General features: G+C 46.7%; 1 protein-coding gene across 1 annotated transcript in view; it reads right to left on the bottom strand.

The window, feature by feature from the left end:
* Nucleotides 1-463, bottom strand: part of LOC132393292 (protein c-ets-1-B-like) — a 23,194-nt gene extending 22,731 nt beyond the window's left edge. Inside the window, exon 1 of the mRNA XM_059968342.1 lies at nt 113-463. The gene's annotated coding sequence lies outside the window, so the exon portion shown is untranslated. The remainder of the gene's footprint in view (nt 1-112) is intronic.
* Nucleotides 464-17,500: the final 17,037 nt, after the last annotated feature.

Here is a 17,500-nt window from a genome sequence, read left to right on the forward strand (position 1 = left end):
GGGAAGGGGTAAAGGGGGCGCGGGGAAACAGAGGCTTGCGGTGGAAAACGCGCCGAGCGGGACAGTAGTCAGAGAGACTGGCACATAACGTCACGAACACTCTGGTACTTACCGGCTTTACGTTGGGTCTGTATCCGACTGCTCTGCTCTGCACTCGCTATGTCCCGGGGAGTTATAACCAGCTCCGCACCGTCTCCATATCTCCCAAAGGGGCGTGACTGTCTTGGGTCGTGACAAAGTCTGCCGGACTTTCCATGACACATTCCTGTTGGAAAAACACACACACACGCATCAGGAAGAGCGGAAGGTGGGGGAAGTGGGCGGGGGAGGGTCGGCTACGGGTCAGAGGCTGTGCAGCCTCTGATTAACCACCTTCTCGCCTCGGTCTCTGGAGCTTAAAATGGGTTAAATCCGCGGGATAGCTGTAGTAGGCGGCGGGGGGTGGGGAGGGACAGAGAACCCCCGAGTGAGAGAGGGTGGGTAAACAATGAAAGGCAAAGGAACGGACACCCCCCCCCCACTATATACACACACACACACACACACACACACACACACACACACACACACACACACACACACACACACATACACACACACACACACACACACACACACACACACACTAAACGAATAAGTTTCTGGAATCAGAATCAGATTTATCACCGACAGTTGTTGTGAAATATCCTGTGTTACGGCAGCGTTACTGTGCAAAAACGTACAATTACTCGAAGTTATAATAAATAATAATCGTCTACAATTGTCATTTCCTCGGTAAAGCTTCAAATGAGACTCCTCCCACCCACCACCCCACACCCTGCGAATATTCTACCTTTCCCATCTTCTGTGGAGGTATGGCTACCGTTGTAAGCGATTTTAATTAAAGTTATCGCTCTGAGTTCAGGAGTTGGCATACAACATGACAGCTGCACAAGATATCGGTGAGACCTCACTTGGAGTAAAGCTTCCTGGTCTGGTCACCCAGCTATAGGAAGGATGTCATTAAGCTGGAGAGGGTGCAGGAAAGATATGTGAGGACGTCCCCGGGATGGAGGGGGTGACGGACCTGAGTTATAAGGAGAGGCTGGGTAGACTGGTACTGTTTACCCTGGAGTGAAGAGGCTGAGGAGTACCCTTATAGAGGTTTATAAAACCATAGGGGGTGTAGATAAGGACTCCAGGGAGCTGGTTTAAAATGAGAGGGAAAGCTTCAAAGGGAATCTAAGTGGCAACTTTTTCCGCACAGAGAACGGTGGCCATATGGAAAGAGCTGCCTGAGGAAGTGTTTGAGGCAGGCACAATAACAATGTTTAAAGGCAACTGGGCAAGCACATGGATAGAAAGGGTTAAGAGGGAATTGGGACATATGCAGGCAAATGGGACGAGCCACTGCAGGCAACTTACACTGCATAGACCAGTTGGGCCGAATGGCCGCTTCCCCTGCTCTATTACTATATGATCATAGTTTCATATTCTACCATCTCCCCAATCCTGAAGTAATACCCTCTCCCTTAACTTTTAACTCTTCCTCTCTAATTCTCCCACACACACCTGCACAACCAAGGGCGTAACTTACAGCAGCCGATTCAATATGAGATAGGAGAGGAGGTCCTCCAGCTTTCTGACCTGTTCTACATCCAGCTGGATATTAGCTGATCAGCCAACTTTCGACTCCAGGTCCAAACCTCTCATGTACCTTGATCCCCAGCATCTGGTGTGTGTGTGTGTGTGTGTGAGAGAGAGAGAGAGAGAGAGAGAGAGGGGGGAGAGAGAGAGGGGGGGTGAGAGAGAGGGGGGGCAGAGAGAGAGGGAGGGAAAGAGAGAGAGAGAATAAGAGACACCCATCCCCCAGTGATGGTCTATGTATGTGTTAGAGTGTGCTTGTGGGTGTGTGTGTGTGTGTGTGTGTGTGTGTGAGAGAGAGAGAGGGAGAGAGAGAGAGAGAGAGAGAATAAGAGACACCCATCCCCCAGTGATGGTCTATGTGTGTGTTAGAGTGTGTTTGTGGGTGTGTATGTGGAGAGGTTGATGTTGTCATCTGTTCCCGTACTGTGCATTGCTCTAGAAGTGTTCAATACATGTTTAGAAGAGTTTGAACGAGAAGTTTGTACTGCAAGGACCAGATTTGATGCATGATCTGTGTTCCTAATGGTCAGGTAATTAAACTCCAGGAGACACAAGAGAGTGATAAGAAAACATTTGTGTAATCAGATCGTTTGACCCGCTAGATTTCTGCTAACCCACAACCCCCCATCTCACTAACCCCACTTGTTTTGTTTCATTCATCCCCAACCCTCCAAAATCCCACCAACTCCCCTCAGATTCTACCCCTCACCCACACACTAAGAAGGCAATTCACCTTTCACATTGGCACTTTAACCCACCAACACCACTCATCTTTTCCGAGATGTGAAAGGAACCTCCTAGAGGAAACCCATGGGGTCACAGGGAGAAAGTGCACACACACACACACACACACACACACACACACACACACACACACACACACACACACACACACACACACACACACACATGCACACACACCTCACACACATGCACACACACACACACACACATGCACACACACCTCACACACACACACACACACACACACACACACACACACACACACACACACACACACACATCACACACACACACACACACACACCTCACACACACACCTATCTACGAAACTATTCATTGAATCTGCAATAGCACAGGTACTCTGAGATGCACCGACATCGGCCTCTCTGACTGGAGGCCTGTGACCGCAGGAATTGATGCTGGATCTGTTATTGTCTGTCATCTATATCAACAATCTGCATGATAATGTGGTTAACTGGATTCACAAATTTGTGAATGACACTGGGACTGGGGTAGTGCACAGCGAGGAAGACTGTTTGAGGTTGCAGCGGGATCTCGACCAGCTGGAAAATGGTAGATGAAATTTAGTACAGATCCATGCGAGGAATTGCACTTCGGTCAGACCAATCAAGGTAGGTCTTACACAGTGAACGATAGATCACTGAAGACTCCAGTAAAACAAAATGAGCTGGGAATACAGGTCCGTTTTTCACTGCAACTCACACAAAATACTGGAGAAACTCTGTAGGCCAAGCAGTATCTAAGGAAAAAAGTACAGTCAACATTTTGGGTGTGTTGCTCATATTTCCAGCATCTCCAGATTTTCTCTTGTTTGTGATCCCATTATTCATTGAAAGTGGTGGCACTGGTAGATAGAATCGTTAAGAAAACCATTCACACATTGCCCTTCATGAATCGAAGTACTGAGTGCAGGAGTTGAGATGTTATGTTGAAGTTGTATGAGACATTGGTGAGGCCTAATTTGGAGAATTGTGTTCGCCTACCTGCAGGAAAGATATAAAATAGGTGAAAGAGTGCAGAGAATAAATACAACCATGTGGCTGAGTTATAAGGAAAGATTAAATAGGTTAGGACTTCATTCTTTGGGATGTAGAAGATTGAGGAGAGATTTGATAGAAGTATACAAAATTATGAGGGGTATAGATAGGCTTTTTCCACTGAGATTGGGTGAGACTACAACTAGAAGTCTTGGGTTAAGAGTGAAATGTTTAAAGGGAACATGAAGGAAAACTTCTTCAGGTCAGAGGTTTGTGAGAATGTGGAATGAGCTGCCAGTGCAAATGGCACATGTGAATTCAATGTTTAAATTTGGATAGGTGCATGGATACCTATCAACTCAAAGAGAGAGAGCTTCACAAAGGTCGGAAAGAAAAGTTTAGGAAATTGACCATTTCACAGGGCTTGGCACATTAGAATAGTGGGTATGACTGCGAGGCCAGTGTTCTATTCTGGGTGTCAGATGTGGGATTTCCGGGAGACTTCCAGCCTCCCTGATGGCCACATCTGCACCAGGTTCATCGAACTGCAGCTCCTTAGAGACCTCATTAGGAACTGAAGCTGCAACTCGATGACCTTTGGCTTGTTCGGGAGAGTGAGGAGGTGATTGACAGGATCTACAGGCAGGTAGTCACCCCGGAGCCACAGGAGACAGATAAGTGGGTGACCATCAGGAGAGGGGAGGGCATCAGGTAGTGGAGAGCTCACCTGTGGCTGTGCCCCTTAACGAGAAGTAGTCCACTTTGAGTGCTGTTGGTGGGGATGACCAACCTGGGGGAATCAACAGTGGCTGTGCCTCTGGAACAGAGTCTGGCCCTGTGGCTCAGAAGGGGAGGGAACAGAAGAGGATGCCAACAGTAAAAGGGGACTCTATAGTGAGGCAGAGAGATAGGTGATTCTGTGGGCGTGACAGGAAAAAAACAAGGATGGTAGTTTGCCTCCCAGGTGCCAGGGTTCACGATGTTTCTGAGCGCGTCTACAATATCCTGAAATGGGAGGCTGACCAGCCAAAGGTCGTGGTGCATATTGGTACCAGTGAAACATGTTAAAAAAAAAAGAGTGTATGTCCTGAAGGCAGAATACAGGGAATTAAGAAGGAAGATGAGAAACAGGAACTCAAAAGTAGTAATCTCATATTGCTGCCTGTGCCACGTGACAGTGAGTATTGGAATAGAATGAGGTGGAGGATAAATGCATGGCTGAAGGATTGGAGCAGAGGCAGGGATTCAGATTTTTGGATCATTGGGACCTCTTCTGGGGCAGGTGTGACCTGTACAAAAAGGACAGGTTGCACTTGAATCTGAGAGGGACCAATATCCTGGTGGGGAGATTTGCTAATGCTTTTGGGGAAGGTTTAAACTAGATTGGCAGGGGGTTGGGAACTGAAGTGAAGAAGCAGAGGATGGGAAGGTTGTAGGCAGCTGTTACAGCAAAGATGCACTCCGCCTGATGGCTTGAGATGCATCTGTTTTAATGTAAGAAGTTTCATTAACAAGGTGGATGAACTTAGAGTGTGGATCAATATGTGGAACTGTGACATTGTGGCCATTTACAGAGACTTGGATGTCTCAGGGGCAGGAATAGCTGCTGAGTGTGCCAGGCTTTAGATCTTTCAAAAACAACAGAGAGGAAGGCAAAATAGGTGGGGGCATGGCATGGTGTCGTGGCTGCAGAAAAGAAGAAGGTCATGGAGGGATGGTTTACTGAGTCAGTGTGAGTGGAGGTCAGAAACGGGAAAGCGTTTTTTTTTTTCAAACCCCCCCCCCCCCAATAGCAACAGGGATATCAAGAAGTAGATAGGGAGGCAGATTGTGGAGGGTCATTGTGATGGGAGATTTTAACTTTCCTAATATTGACTGGCATCTCCTTAGCGCAAGGGTTTTAGATAAGGTGGAGTTTGTTAGATGTGTTCAGAAAGATTTCCTGATGCAATATGTAGATATGCCAACTAGAGGAGAGGGTGTACTTGATTTGGTATTGGGAAATGGACCTGGTCCAGTGTCAGATCTCTTGGTGGGAGAGCATTTTGAAGGTAGTGACCACAACTCCTTTGCCATAGCACTGGAGAGGGATAGAAGCAGATAATTTGGGAAAACATTTATTTGGGGTAGGGGAAATATGATGCTATTAGGCAGGAACTTGAAAGCATAAACTGGGAGCAGATGTTCTCAGGGAAATGCACTGCAGAAATGTGGCAAATGTTCAGGGAACATTTGCATGGAGTTCTGCATAGGGATATTCCATTGATGCAGAGAAAGGACGGAAGAGTTAAAGAACCATGTTGTAGAAAGTATGTAGAAAATCGAGTTAAGAAGGAAAGAAAAGCTTACAAAAGACTCAAACAACTAGGTACTGTTAGAACTCTAAAAAATTACAAGGTTGCTAGGAAGGATCTTAAGAGTGAAATTAGGTGAGCCAGAAGGGGCTGTGAGAAGGCTGTGAGCAGGATTAAGGAAAATTCCAAGGCATTCTACAAATATGTGAAGAGCAAGGGGATGAGCCATGTGACCAATCAGATGTGATATTGGAAAAGAGTGTATGGAACTGGAGGAGGTAACAGAGGTACTTAATGAATACCTTGCTTCAGTATTCACCAGGGAAAAAGACCTTGGCAATTGTGGGGATGACTTACAGCTGACTAAAATGCTCAAGCATATGTACATTAAGAAAGAGGAAGTGCTGGAGCTTTTGAAAAGCATTAACTTAGATAAGTCACTGGGAGTTATACCCCAGGCTACTATGAGAAGCAAGGGAGAGGATTACTGAGCTTCTTGTCATTATATTTGCATCATCAATAGGGACAGGAGAAGTACCAGAAGATTGAAGGGTTGCAAATGTTGTTCCCTTGTTCAAGAAAGTGAGCAGAAATAACCCAGAAAATTATAGACCAGTGAGTCTGACTTCAGTGGTGAACAAGTTTTTGGAGAAGATCCTGAGAGGTAGAATTTATGAGTATTTGGAGAGACATAATCTGATTAGGGATAGTCAGCATGGCTTTGTCAAGGGCAGGTCCTGCCTGATGAGCCTGATTGAATTCTTTGAGGATGTAACAAAACACTTTGATGAAAGTAGAGCAGTGGATGTAGTGTATATGGATTTCAGTAGGGCATTTGATAAGGTTCCCCATGCAAGGCTCCTTCAGAAAGTAAGGAGGCATGGGATCCAAGGAGACCTTACTTTGTGGATCCAGAATTGGCTTGCCCACAGAAGGAAAAGGGTGGTTGTAGAGGTTTGTATTCTGCATGGAGGTCTGCATGGATCTGTTCTGGGACTCCTCCTCTTTGTGATTTTTATAAATGACCTGGATTAAGAAATAGAAGGGTGGGTTAGTAGGTTTGCTGATGACTCAAAGGTTGGGGGTGTTGTGGATAGTGCGGAGGGTCATCAGAGGTTACAGATGGACATCGATAGGATGCAGAACTGGGCTTCGACCCAGATAAGTGCAAAGTGGTTCATTTTGGTAGGTCAAATTTGAAGAGAGAATATAATATGAATGCTAATATCTTGTTTTTGTTGTTAAGAAGGCATATGGTATAATGGACTTCATCAACTATGGGATTGAGTTCAAGAACCATGTGGTAATGTTAGAGCTGTATAAGACCATAGTTAGACCCCACTTGGAATACTGTGTTTAGTTCTGATCACCTCACTACAGGAAGGATGTGGATACTACAGAGAGAGAGAGTGCAGAGGAGATTTATGAGGATGTTGCCTGGATTGGAGGGCATACTTTATGAGAATAGGTTGAGTGTACTTGGCCCTTTCTCCTTGGAGTGACAGAGGATGAGATGATGTGTATGAGAATGAGTATGAGATGATGTGGAGCATTGATCGTGTGGATAGCCAGAGGCTATTTTCCCAGGACTGAAATGGCTAACACGAGGGGGCATAGTTTTAAGGTGCTTGGAAACAGGTACTGAGGGGATGTCAGGGGTAAGTTTTTCACACAAAGTGGATGTGTGGAGTGGGCTGCCAGCAGTCATGAAAGAGGATACAACAGAGTCTTTTAAGAGCCTCTAAGACAGGTACGTGGAACTTAGAAAAATAGAGGGCTATGTGCTAGGGAAATTCTAGGCAGTTTCTCAAGTAGGTTACATGGTCAACACGACATTGTGGGCTGAAGGCCCTGTAATATGCTGTAAATTTCGATGTTCTATGTGCTATATTCTATGATAGCAGGGGTATGGAGGGCAATGTGCTGTTTGCAGGTGGATGGGACTGGGCAGCTTAAATAGTATGGCATGAACTAGATGAGCTGCCCTCCATACCCCTGCTACTTTTCTATGACTCCATGACATGAGGGAGTCCTCTCTTACTTCTTGTCTCTCTCGCTCAGTTCTCCTTCTGAAAACTAGTGTTCTATGTGGATAATTATATATCTCTCTCTCTCTCCCCCTTTCTCCCTCGCTCCCTCCCTCCCTCCACTCTCTCCCTCTCTCTCCAGCTTGCTGAGTACTTCCAGCGTGAAGGCACGAGAGAAAGAGAGAGAAGCAGAGCAGACGCTGGAGCCGTGTGCAGACAGCTGCAGGAGTCGGCATTTCAAATGCATCTGTGGATGGAGAGGGGGAGGAACACAGTCAGCCTCTCGGCAAGGCCCTTCGCAGAGAGCGTGATCCTGGCATTCGTTCGAGTTTTAGTTGCCGAAAGGGTAGGGTTGAGTGTAGAGGGCATGGAGAATTGGACTGTGGCCACAAGGCAACAAATTTCATGATATGTTATAAACATGATTCTGATTTATTTTATTTTATTATATCTGAGGTGTTTGCCAGAGGCAACATTGTGAATTTGACAAAAATGTTGCCGGGCCTTGAGAGCCTGAGTTATAGGGGAAGTTTAAATAGGTTAGAACTTTAGTCTCTGAGGTGTAGAAAATGAGAGGAGACTTTATAGAGGTATTTAAAATCATGGGGGGTACAGACAGATTAAATGCAAGAACATATTTTTTTCCACTGAGGCTGGGTGAGACTAGAACTAGAGGTAAAAGGTGAAAAGTTTAAAGGGAACATGAGGGATAAATTCTTCACCGAGAGGGTGGGGTAAGAGTGAAGGACCTGCCTGTGGAAGTGGAGGAGCTCGATTTCAACATTTAAGGGAAGTTTGGATAAGTTCACGGATAGGAGAGGTATATAGGACTATGGTACAGGTTCAGGTTGATAGGACTAGGCAGAATAATCGACTAAATGGCTGAAGAGTCGGTTTGTGTGCAGGTCGTACTGTGCTGTGTCATACGACCACAATTACTCTTGGAAAGATTTTATACAGCAGTTGTTTGCCATTGCCTATTTCTGGGCACTGTCTTTACAAGACAGGTGACTCCAGCCATTATCAATACTCTTCAGAGATTGCCTGGCGTCAGTGGTCACATAACCAGGACTTGTGATCTGACCCAGCTGCTCATATGACCATCCACCACCTGCTCCCATGGCTTCATGTCACTCTGATTGGGGCGGAGTGGCTAAGTAGGTGCTACATCGTGCCCAAGGGTTACCTCCAGGCAATCAGAGAGAAGAAGCGTCTAACACCTCCTTTGGTAGAGACGTATCTCCAACCTTCCACAAGAAACTATAATCAGCTAGATGGACCGAAGAACCTGTTACAGTGCTAGACCATAAGACCATAAGATATAGGAGCAAAATTAGGCCATTTGGCCCATCAAGTCTGGTCCACCAGTTCTTCATGGCTGGTCCACTTTTGCTCTCAGCCCTAATCTCCTAATTTATCCCTGTATCCCTTCATTCCCTGACCAGTCAAGAAACTGTCAACCTCTGCCTCAAATATACATAAAGGCTCAGCCTTCACACTTGCCTGTGGCAAAGAATTCCTCATATTGACCACTCTCTGGCTAAAGAAATTCCTCCTCATCTCCATTCTAAAAGGACATTCTTCTGTTCTGAGGCTGTGTCCTCTGGTCTCGATTCTCCCACCACAGGAAACATTCTGTCCACAGCCACTCCATCAAAGCCTTTCACCATTCGATAGGTTTGGATTTATTCTTCTGAATTCTCGTGAATATAGGCACAGAGCTATCAAATGTTCTTCATATGATAAGCCGTTCAATCCAGAACTTGCTTTCATAAATTTCCTTTATACCCTCTCCAGTGTCAGCACATCCTGTCTCAGATAAGGGGCTCACAACTGCTCACAATACTGAAGTGAGATTTCACCGGCGATTTGTAAAATCTCAACATTGCAACCTTGCTTTTATATTCTAGTCCTCTTGAAATGAATACTATTATCGTATTTGTAAATGTAAATGTCTTTTTCATTATGAATGGTGCGTCTCTGTGCCTGTGATGCTGCAGCAAGTTAGTATTTCATTGCACCTGTGCATACATGGACTTCTGCATCTGACAATAAACTCAAATTTGATTACACCAGAGTACAAAATCCTTTTTATGTGAAGCTCGTTGAGGAAACTGAGAACGTGGTAATAATAAAATACAATGATAAATGCAGGAATGAATGTAAAACAGCAAACCAGTGTCGTCCAGATTGTAATAGTGGTGCAGATAGGAATGGCAAATTGACAAAGAGAAATGCGCTGTATGATTTCGCCCTGCGTGTACCCCTCATGATCTTATGTGCTGCTATCAGAACACCCCTCAATCTCCTACATTCCAGAGAATAAAGTCTTAACCCTGGGAACCAACCTCCCCTGAGTGGACATGTTGCTAGCATAATCAAAGACTCCACCCATGTCTGCCATTCTCTCATCTCCCATCAAAAGCCCGAAAGCACGTACTCCAGGCTCAAGGAGAGCTTCTGAACCACTGCTATCAGACTCTTGAATGGACCTTTTTTTACATTGGATTCATGACCTCACAATCCACCTTGATATGATCTCGCACCTTATTGTTTACCTGCACTGCACTTCCTCTGTATTTGTTGCACTTATTCTGCATTCTGTTATGATTTTACCTTGTTCTGTTATTATTGTAGATTACATGGTCAGCACAACATTGTGGGCCGAAGGGCCTGTAATGTATGCTCTATTCTGTTATTTTGTCTTGTTCTGTTTTCATTGTTATTATTTTACCTTTTAGAAAAGCCTGAAAGCTTGTACCAAGGACAGCTTTTACCCCACTTTTATTAGACCATTGAATAGTTCCCTCGCACAATAAGATGGTCTCTTGATCTCAGTCTACTTTACATCTTATTGTTTACCTGCACTGCACTTTCTCTGTAGCTGTTAAACTTTATTCTTCATTGTTTTATCTTGGTCTGCCTTAATGAACTGTATAATTAGATGTCCACTCTTTATTCCCCTCCATAGATGCCGTTTGACTTGTTGATTCCTTCCAGAGTTTTGTGTGTGTAATGATAGCATTGTATGAACAGTATGCAAGACAAGGTTCCCGAGTCCAGACGACATCCTGTAAAATATTTTGTGCACTCTTTCTAGTTTAGTAATGCACTTCCTGTAACGGGGCGATCAAAACAGTATTAGGCCTTTTAACCAATGTTTGTTATGTCTGTAATGAACTGTCACTACGCCAGAAAAGGTCGTTTTTCATGTCATTTATCCCCTGATTATCTGCGACAGTGCCTAAAAAACTTGAATTTGAACTTCATCTTACGGGTCGGGTGGGGGGGGGGGGTTGTTACTGGGATGTACAGTAGCAGAGGGAACATCGCTGGGATCCGTGGCTTCCCGTGGGGACCTGGTCCAGAAGGAAATGTGAGTCGAAGTCAGTCAGGGCACCGTGAAACCGGAGTTGCGATATCACGGTCCCACAATTGTCCTGTACTCTCTCCTATAGATGCTGTCTGGCCTGCAGAGTTCCTCCGGGACTCTGTGTGTTGTTGGGATCTCACGATATACGAGGGGTAATTGATATGCTCATGGCCTAAGATAGAAGGAGATGAGTTATCCAGCTCTCGTTACGTGCGCATGCAGTTCACAGTTCAACTCTGAGTGAAAATGCAGTTAATAACATCTCCTTCCACCCTCGGCCACGAATTTATCAATCACCCCATGCTGCGGACCACTTCTGGAGATCCAAGATGCCGACTTCTCCAAAAAAGGGATCCGTATGCTCCACGGCCGCTGGATTAAGTGAGTAAATGTAGGAAAAATTAATGTGCTAGGTTTTCTAAAATTGACTCCTTCTACCTTAGGCCACGAACTTATCGATCACCCCTCATAAGTCGCTGATGAGGATGTAAGAAAGATGTCATTAATCAAAATCAGAATTCAAATCAGGTTTATTATTACTCACAGATGTCATGTTGATTTGTGGCAGCAGAACAATGCAAAGCATAAATAACTACTAAGTTACGGTAAAACAATCTTAAAAATAAATACTTAGCGCGAAAGGGGGGATAACGGGGCACTGCTCATCGTTCATGGACCGATCAGAAATCTGATAGCAGAGGGGAAGAAGCTGTTCTTAATCATTGAGAGTGGGTGTTCAGGCTCCTGTACCTCCCCGCCGCCCCCGATGGCAGTAATGAGAAGAGGGCACGCCCGGATCCTTAATGAGGGTCCTTAATGAGGGTCTGTCGTCATCTTGAGTCCTCGATGGTGGTGGGTGTGAGGGTGGGGTTGCGCCCCTAATGGAACTGGCTGAATCTACAACCCTCTGCAGCCTCCTGCAATCTTGTGCTTTGGAGCCCCCGTACAAGGCTGCGAAACAACCAATCAGAGAGGCCCGATAGAGGCATTTGTGTCAGATCACGAGGGGGAACAGACGGGGTGAAAACACGAAGTACTTTTCCCCAGCGCTCTTAAGTTTAAGATCAGAGGTAAAAGAAACATTAGGATTCGAGATTGTTTATTGTTATACTTCGGGACACGAATGGAAAGGAGGGTGTTACTCCGGATCAAACGCAGATTTAGAAAAAAACACAATATGTATGAAGAACAATCAGAGGGCAACTTGTTCACGCAGAGGGTGGTGCTAGCTGCTAGAAATAGTGGTTGAAGTGGGCACATTCACTGCATTTCAAAGGTAGGCACTCTACACGGGTCGAAGAAGTTTAGAGGGCTGTGGGCCAAAGATGGGCGGACGAACCTAACTCATCCGGCTCCATAGTCGGCATTGGAATTGGAATTGGCTTATTACTGTCACACGTCCTAGATACAGTGAAAAGTTTTGTCTTCGCACACTATTAATGCAGATTAGATCATTACACAGTTAATTGAGGTAGAACAAGGTAAAACACTGACAGAATGCAGAATAAACTATAGCAGTTACAGAGAAAGTGCAGTGCAGGCAGACAAGAAGGTCAGAACGGGGTAAATTGGAAATAAAGAGTACAACTTGTTTCACTGCGTCAACTTCTAGGGGTTGGAAAATCGCCGGAGCTGCGGAAAAAATTAAAAGAATATTATTAGTAACATTCAGAGACGGAGAATTTGGATTTAAAAGCTTAATACCATTATAATAGAAGTAATGCGTGGATTTGCAGGGAGCGGCTTGCAGAAATTTGCCACGATCCAGTGCCGGAAGGTCACGGACAAGTCGGACCGAAAGGCTTGCATCTGTGTTGTATGAGAGACAGAGGTTCAAGTGCACCATCCTACAGCCCCTTCGCTACTGTCAACCTGGCCGCTTCTGTTGTTGTTGTTGTTGTTGTACCAGACGCTCAGCATCGCCCTCTATTGGGCGTCACCAGTACTGCAAGAGCCCAATTTTGACCATCAAGATCAAATCTGTATTAATAACTTGCTCCCCGCCGCCGCTACTCAAGCTCTCGTCCGCATATCTTCAACCTTGTGAGAGTCTCTGCCGCATACCAACTCCTCGGAGTCAATCTCAGCTGAGTTTATGAACCATACTGACGGCACGTCGATGCAATCACAAGAAAGGCGCGCCTGAATCTTTACTTGCGAGGTTAAAGAGTTTGGGCTTGTTGCCCATCACCTTGACGAACTTCGACAGATATATCGTTTAAAGTGTCCTGATTGGTTGAATCGTGGTGCGGTAGGGCAATTCGAAAGGGCAGGAACCTAACACGCTGCAGAGAGTAGTGGACTCAGCCCAATACATCACGGGCACGTCCCTCCCACTATCGGCACAGGAGGTACTGTCTCAAGAAGGCAACATCAGTCATCAAAGATCCTATCATCCGGGCCACGCCATCTTCTGGCAGCTACCATCGGGCTGTAGGTACAGAAGCCTGAAATCCCACACCACCTGCACAGCTCGAATCACTGCCTCAGTATAATACCACTGTGACCACTTTGCACTAAATGAACCGTGATTGATGTTCTAATTGTGTTCCTTCTTGTAAAAACTGAGTGCCATTCGTGTTTAATTGATACTACGCGTGTGGATGTTGCGTGCCTGTGTCGCGGCAGCCCGAAGGGTTTTCGCTGCCCCTGCGCACACTTGGACTCGTACGTCTAACAATAAACGGTTTGACTACAGCGGGGCTCGGTGACTGGTGTACCTCGCGTGAAATGACAGTGACAACTACAGCAATAAACACAGGAAAGAGTGTAAAACGGTGATCACAATGCAATAGTGAAAAAAAGGAAAGTTAAAGTGACAATAAAAAAATGACCGAGAGAGGTGAGGTTACATCCGAGAACCTGGTCCCTCCGGCGGGAAGGGCATGCGAAAGAAGTGATACTGGAAACAGTGGTGGAGAAGCTGCCCTTGAGCCTGGTGGTGCGTGCTTTGGTTGGTATGTGCAATATCTTTTGCCCGAGGGGAAGGGGTGGGGGGATCTTTGATTACGTTGGCTGCCTCCACTAGTCCGCGGGAAGGGTAAGACAGAATCCACGGACGGTTGTCTGAGTTCCGCGATGTGCTGAGCTGTGTCCACAACTCTCTGTAGTATCCAGCAGAGAAGTTGCCAGGCCAGGCCGTCATCCACCCAGAGAAGGTGCACCGGCACGAGTTTCTCCAGCCTGCTGAGGAAGTAGAGGTGTTGGTGAGCTTTCTTGGCCGTTGCCTCTCCGTGGGTGGACCAGGTCAGACAGCCCCATCGGGAAGGGTGGGGGGGGGAAATGGGGTAATGGGTTTTAGGAGTCAAATATCAGCGGAGGGGGGGAGACCGTTCGTGAGTCTGGATGCCCGGGCTTTCGAGCTCTCACTACTTCTCCCGGAAGTATTGGAGAGAAAAGAAAGTTGGACCAATGTGGCAAGAAACATTTACGATATTGCCAGCCTCCCTGAAGCAACGCATTGTGAGGGTGGACGGGACGGAGGGAGGTGAGGAGACGGTGGAGGACTGGGCCGTATTTACCGCTCTCTTCAGGCTCCGTCCGTCCAGAGCAGAGCGGCTGGCTCTCCAGGCCGTGATGTAACCTGAGGATACTTTCTACAGATCTTCAGTACAATTTACAGGGAAAATATGTTCTCGAGCCATCTTTAACCCTTGACCTCCAGGTTTTACATAACTTTATCATGGAGAAAGATTTCCTTCATAAAAAAAAATAGACGTAACGGCCAATAAACCCCATCTACAGCGCCTCCAGTTCCTCAGAAGGCGAAGGAAATTCGACAGGTCCTTGCCGACTCTGACTGCCTTTTACCAATGCACCTAGAAAGCAACTCGTCCAGATCCATCAGGGCTGGGTCCGGCAGCTGTTTGCGTAAGGATCTGCAGAGAGTTGTGGACACAGCTCGGCACAGCACAGAAACCAGCCCCTCCACCACGGGCTCCGTCTACATTTCTCACTGCCTCCATAAAGCAGCCAGCATAGTCAAAGACCCCACCCGCCCCAGACGTTCTCTCTTCTCCCCCTCCTATCGGGCAGAAGATACAAAAGCCTGAAAGCACGTACCACCAGGGTCAAGGACAGCTTGTTATAAGACCATTGAATGGTCCCCTAATACGATAAATTGGACTTTTGACCTCACAACATACTTCATTAGGGCCCTTGCGCCTCAATATCTACCTGCACTGCGCCTCTCAGTAGCTGTAACACCTGTTCTTCATTCTGTTATTGTTTTCCCTGTTCTACCTCAATGCACTGCGTAATAACCTGATCTGCATGAACAGCGTGCAAGACTAACTTTTCACAGTACGCCAGTGCATGTGAAAAAAATGAACCAATTCCATTTCCAAAAACTGCTTCCTCTATTCCTCCAGCATTTTGTGTGTGTTGCTGAAGATTTCCAGCATCTGCAGAATCTCTTGTGTCTCCTCTGTTATCTCTTTCTCCCTTTCACGCTGTCTTCTGTACCACACATCCATGGACGTTAAGGGGTCTGTAAAGGTACTTACAGTTCACCAGATACCCCTGTTCTCCCCCTGCCCCGCATAAGCTTGCTCGGCGTACTCCCCTCCACTTCCCTGTAACTTCCCCTCTTTGCGAAGCTCCCGTTGGAAACGGATCATGGCAAGTTATCTTGGGGAAACGGTCTCCCCTTCTTCTCCGTATCCCGCACAGCACAATAAAGTAACGGTTAGTGGAACGCTATTACAGTGCCAGCGACCCGGGTTTAATTCGTGGCGCTGCCTGTAAAGAGCTCGTACATTCTCCCGTGACCGCGTTAGTTTCCCCCGAGAGCTCCCGGTTCCTGCCACAACCCAAATGCACGGTTAGCAGGTTAATTGGTCACAAGGATGACGCAAAAGGGCCCGTTACCGTACTGCCTCTGTAAATAAAAATAAAAACTTCACTCTCCTCATTTCCTCACTGAATCCCTCTGTTCTTCCACCCTCTACCCCCACCCCGGCCCCGTGAAGGTCTTCCACCCCAATCCACTCCACCCGATGTTCTTCTTACCCACCCACCCCACTCCGAGAAGCATCCAGAGAGACCACCCACCAGACCCATTCCAGGTCTTGGGATCCCACGCCCCCCTCCCCCACAGACGCGTCCAGAGCCTAGAACGAGGACTCGGTACACGGCTAAGTGCAGTGCACATGGTTCACAGATCACACTGATGATTCAGGTCAACACTAACGCTCCAAGCACACACATACACAAGGGTACAAAGACATACACAAGGGTACAAAGACATACACAAATGCACACACATAGAGAAATGGGACCTTCATCTCGATTGGTCCTCATCCAAGCTCGTCCAATTTGCCCATGTTTGGCCTATGTCCCTCTAAACCTTTCCTATCTACGTTCCTGTCAAAGTGCCCTTTAAATGTTGTCACTGTACCCTGCCTCGAGCTGTTCCTCTGGCAGTTCGTTCCACCCTCTCTGTGAAAAAGTCTCCCCTCCCAGTTCCTATTGAATCTCGCCCCTCTCAACATTAACCTGTGCCCTTTAGTTCTTGACTCACAAATCTGGGGAAAAGATTTTGCATCTTCATCCTGTCTATGCGCTTCCTGATTTATACACCGCTATAAAATTAACTCCCCCCCCCCCCGCCATTCTCCTATGCTCCAAGGATTAAAGCCTCCCTCCCTCCAGAATGCCTTCTCCTTCACACACTTGGTCAGCATGGACGAGTGGGATCGAAGGGCCAGTTTCTGTGCCTGACTCGATGGGTCACAGTCTCCATACCGACATGAACTCCCGAGCTTCACCGATCCCATGCACCAGCGCTCAGTCCGTACCCTTATCCATGCCACGGGCATTCAAGTGCTCATCGGATATTCCATTGGGATTTTCTGCCCTCACCACTCCCTCAGACAGTGTGATTCCGGATTCCAATCCCCTCCTGGGGAAAAAAGATCCCCACCAGATCCCTTCCAAGCCTCCTCATGCTTAACGTAAGCCTTTGCCCTGTAGTGTTTGGCAGATCTGTTGTGGAGAAACTATTCCTCCTACCTCCCCTATGTATTCCTCTCTATAATTCTGCCCACCTCTATTGCCCTACCCCCCTCAGCTCTAGGGAGAACAGATGCAGCCTCTCCCATCTCTCTTTGTCACAGACAATGACCTGGAGTATCTTCTCTGAAACCTGCAGACACCTCCTTCCTCCAATGTGACGACCAGAGGTGCAGTCTGTACCCTACAACCCGACCAGTGGCTGATATAGTTGCGCCACAACCTCCACACGATGCATATATATCCGATGCCACATTGTTGCCCATGTTGGGCAACTCTCAACTCTCAACTCTCCCCTATTCTACCACTCGGTCACACAATCCGATAGACAGGACCAACCCACATGTCTTTTGTTTTGGGATGTAGGAGGAAACTGGAATTCGGAGAAGAAACCCATGGTGGTCCACCAGTCCCGCACCCACCCAC

The sequence above is a fragment of the Hypanus sabinus genome, chromosome 1 (genome assembly GCF_030144855.1).
Source record: "Hypanus sabinus isolate sHypSab1 chromosome 1, sHypSab1.hap1, whole genome shotgun sequence".
Lineage (NCBI taxonomy): Eukaryota > Metazoa > Chordata > Chondrichthyes > Myliobatiformes > Dasyatidae > Hypanus > Hypanus sabinus.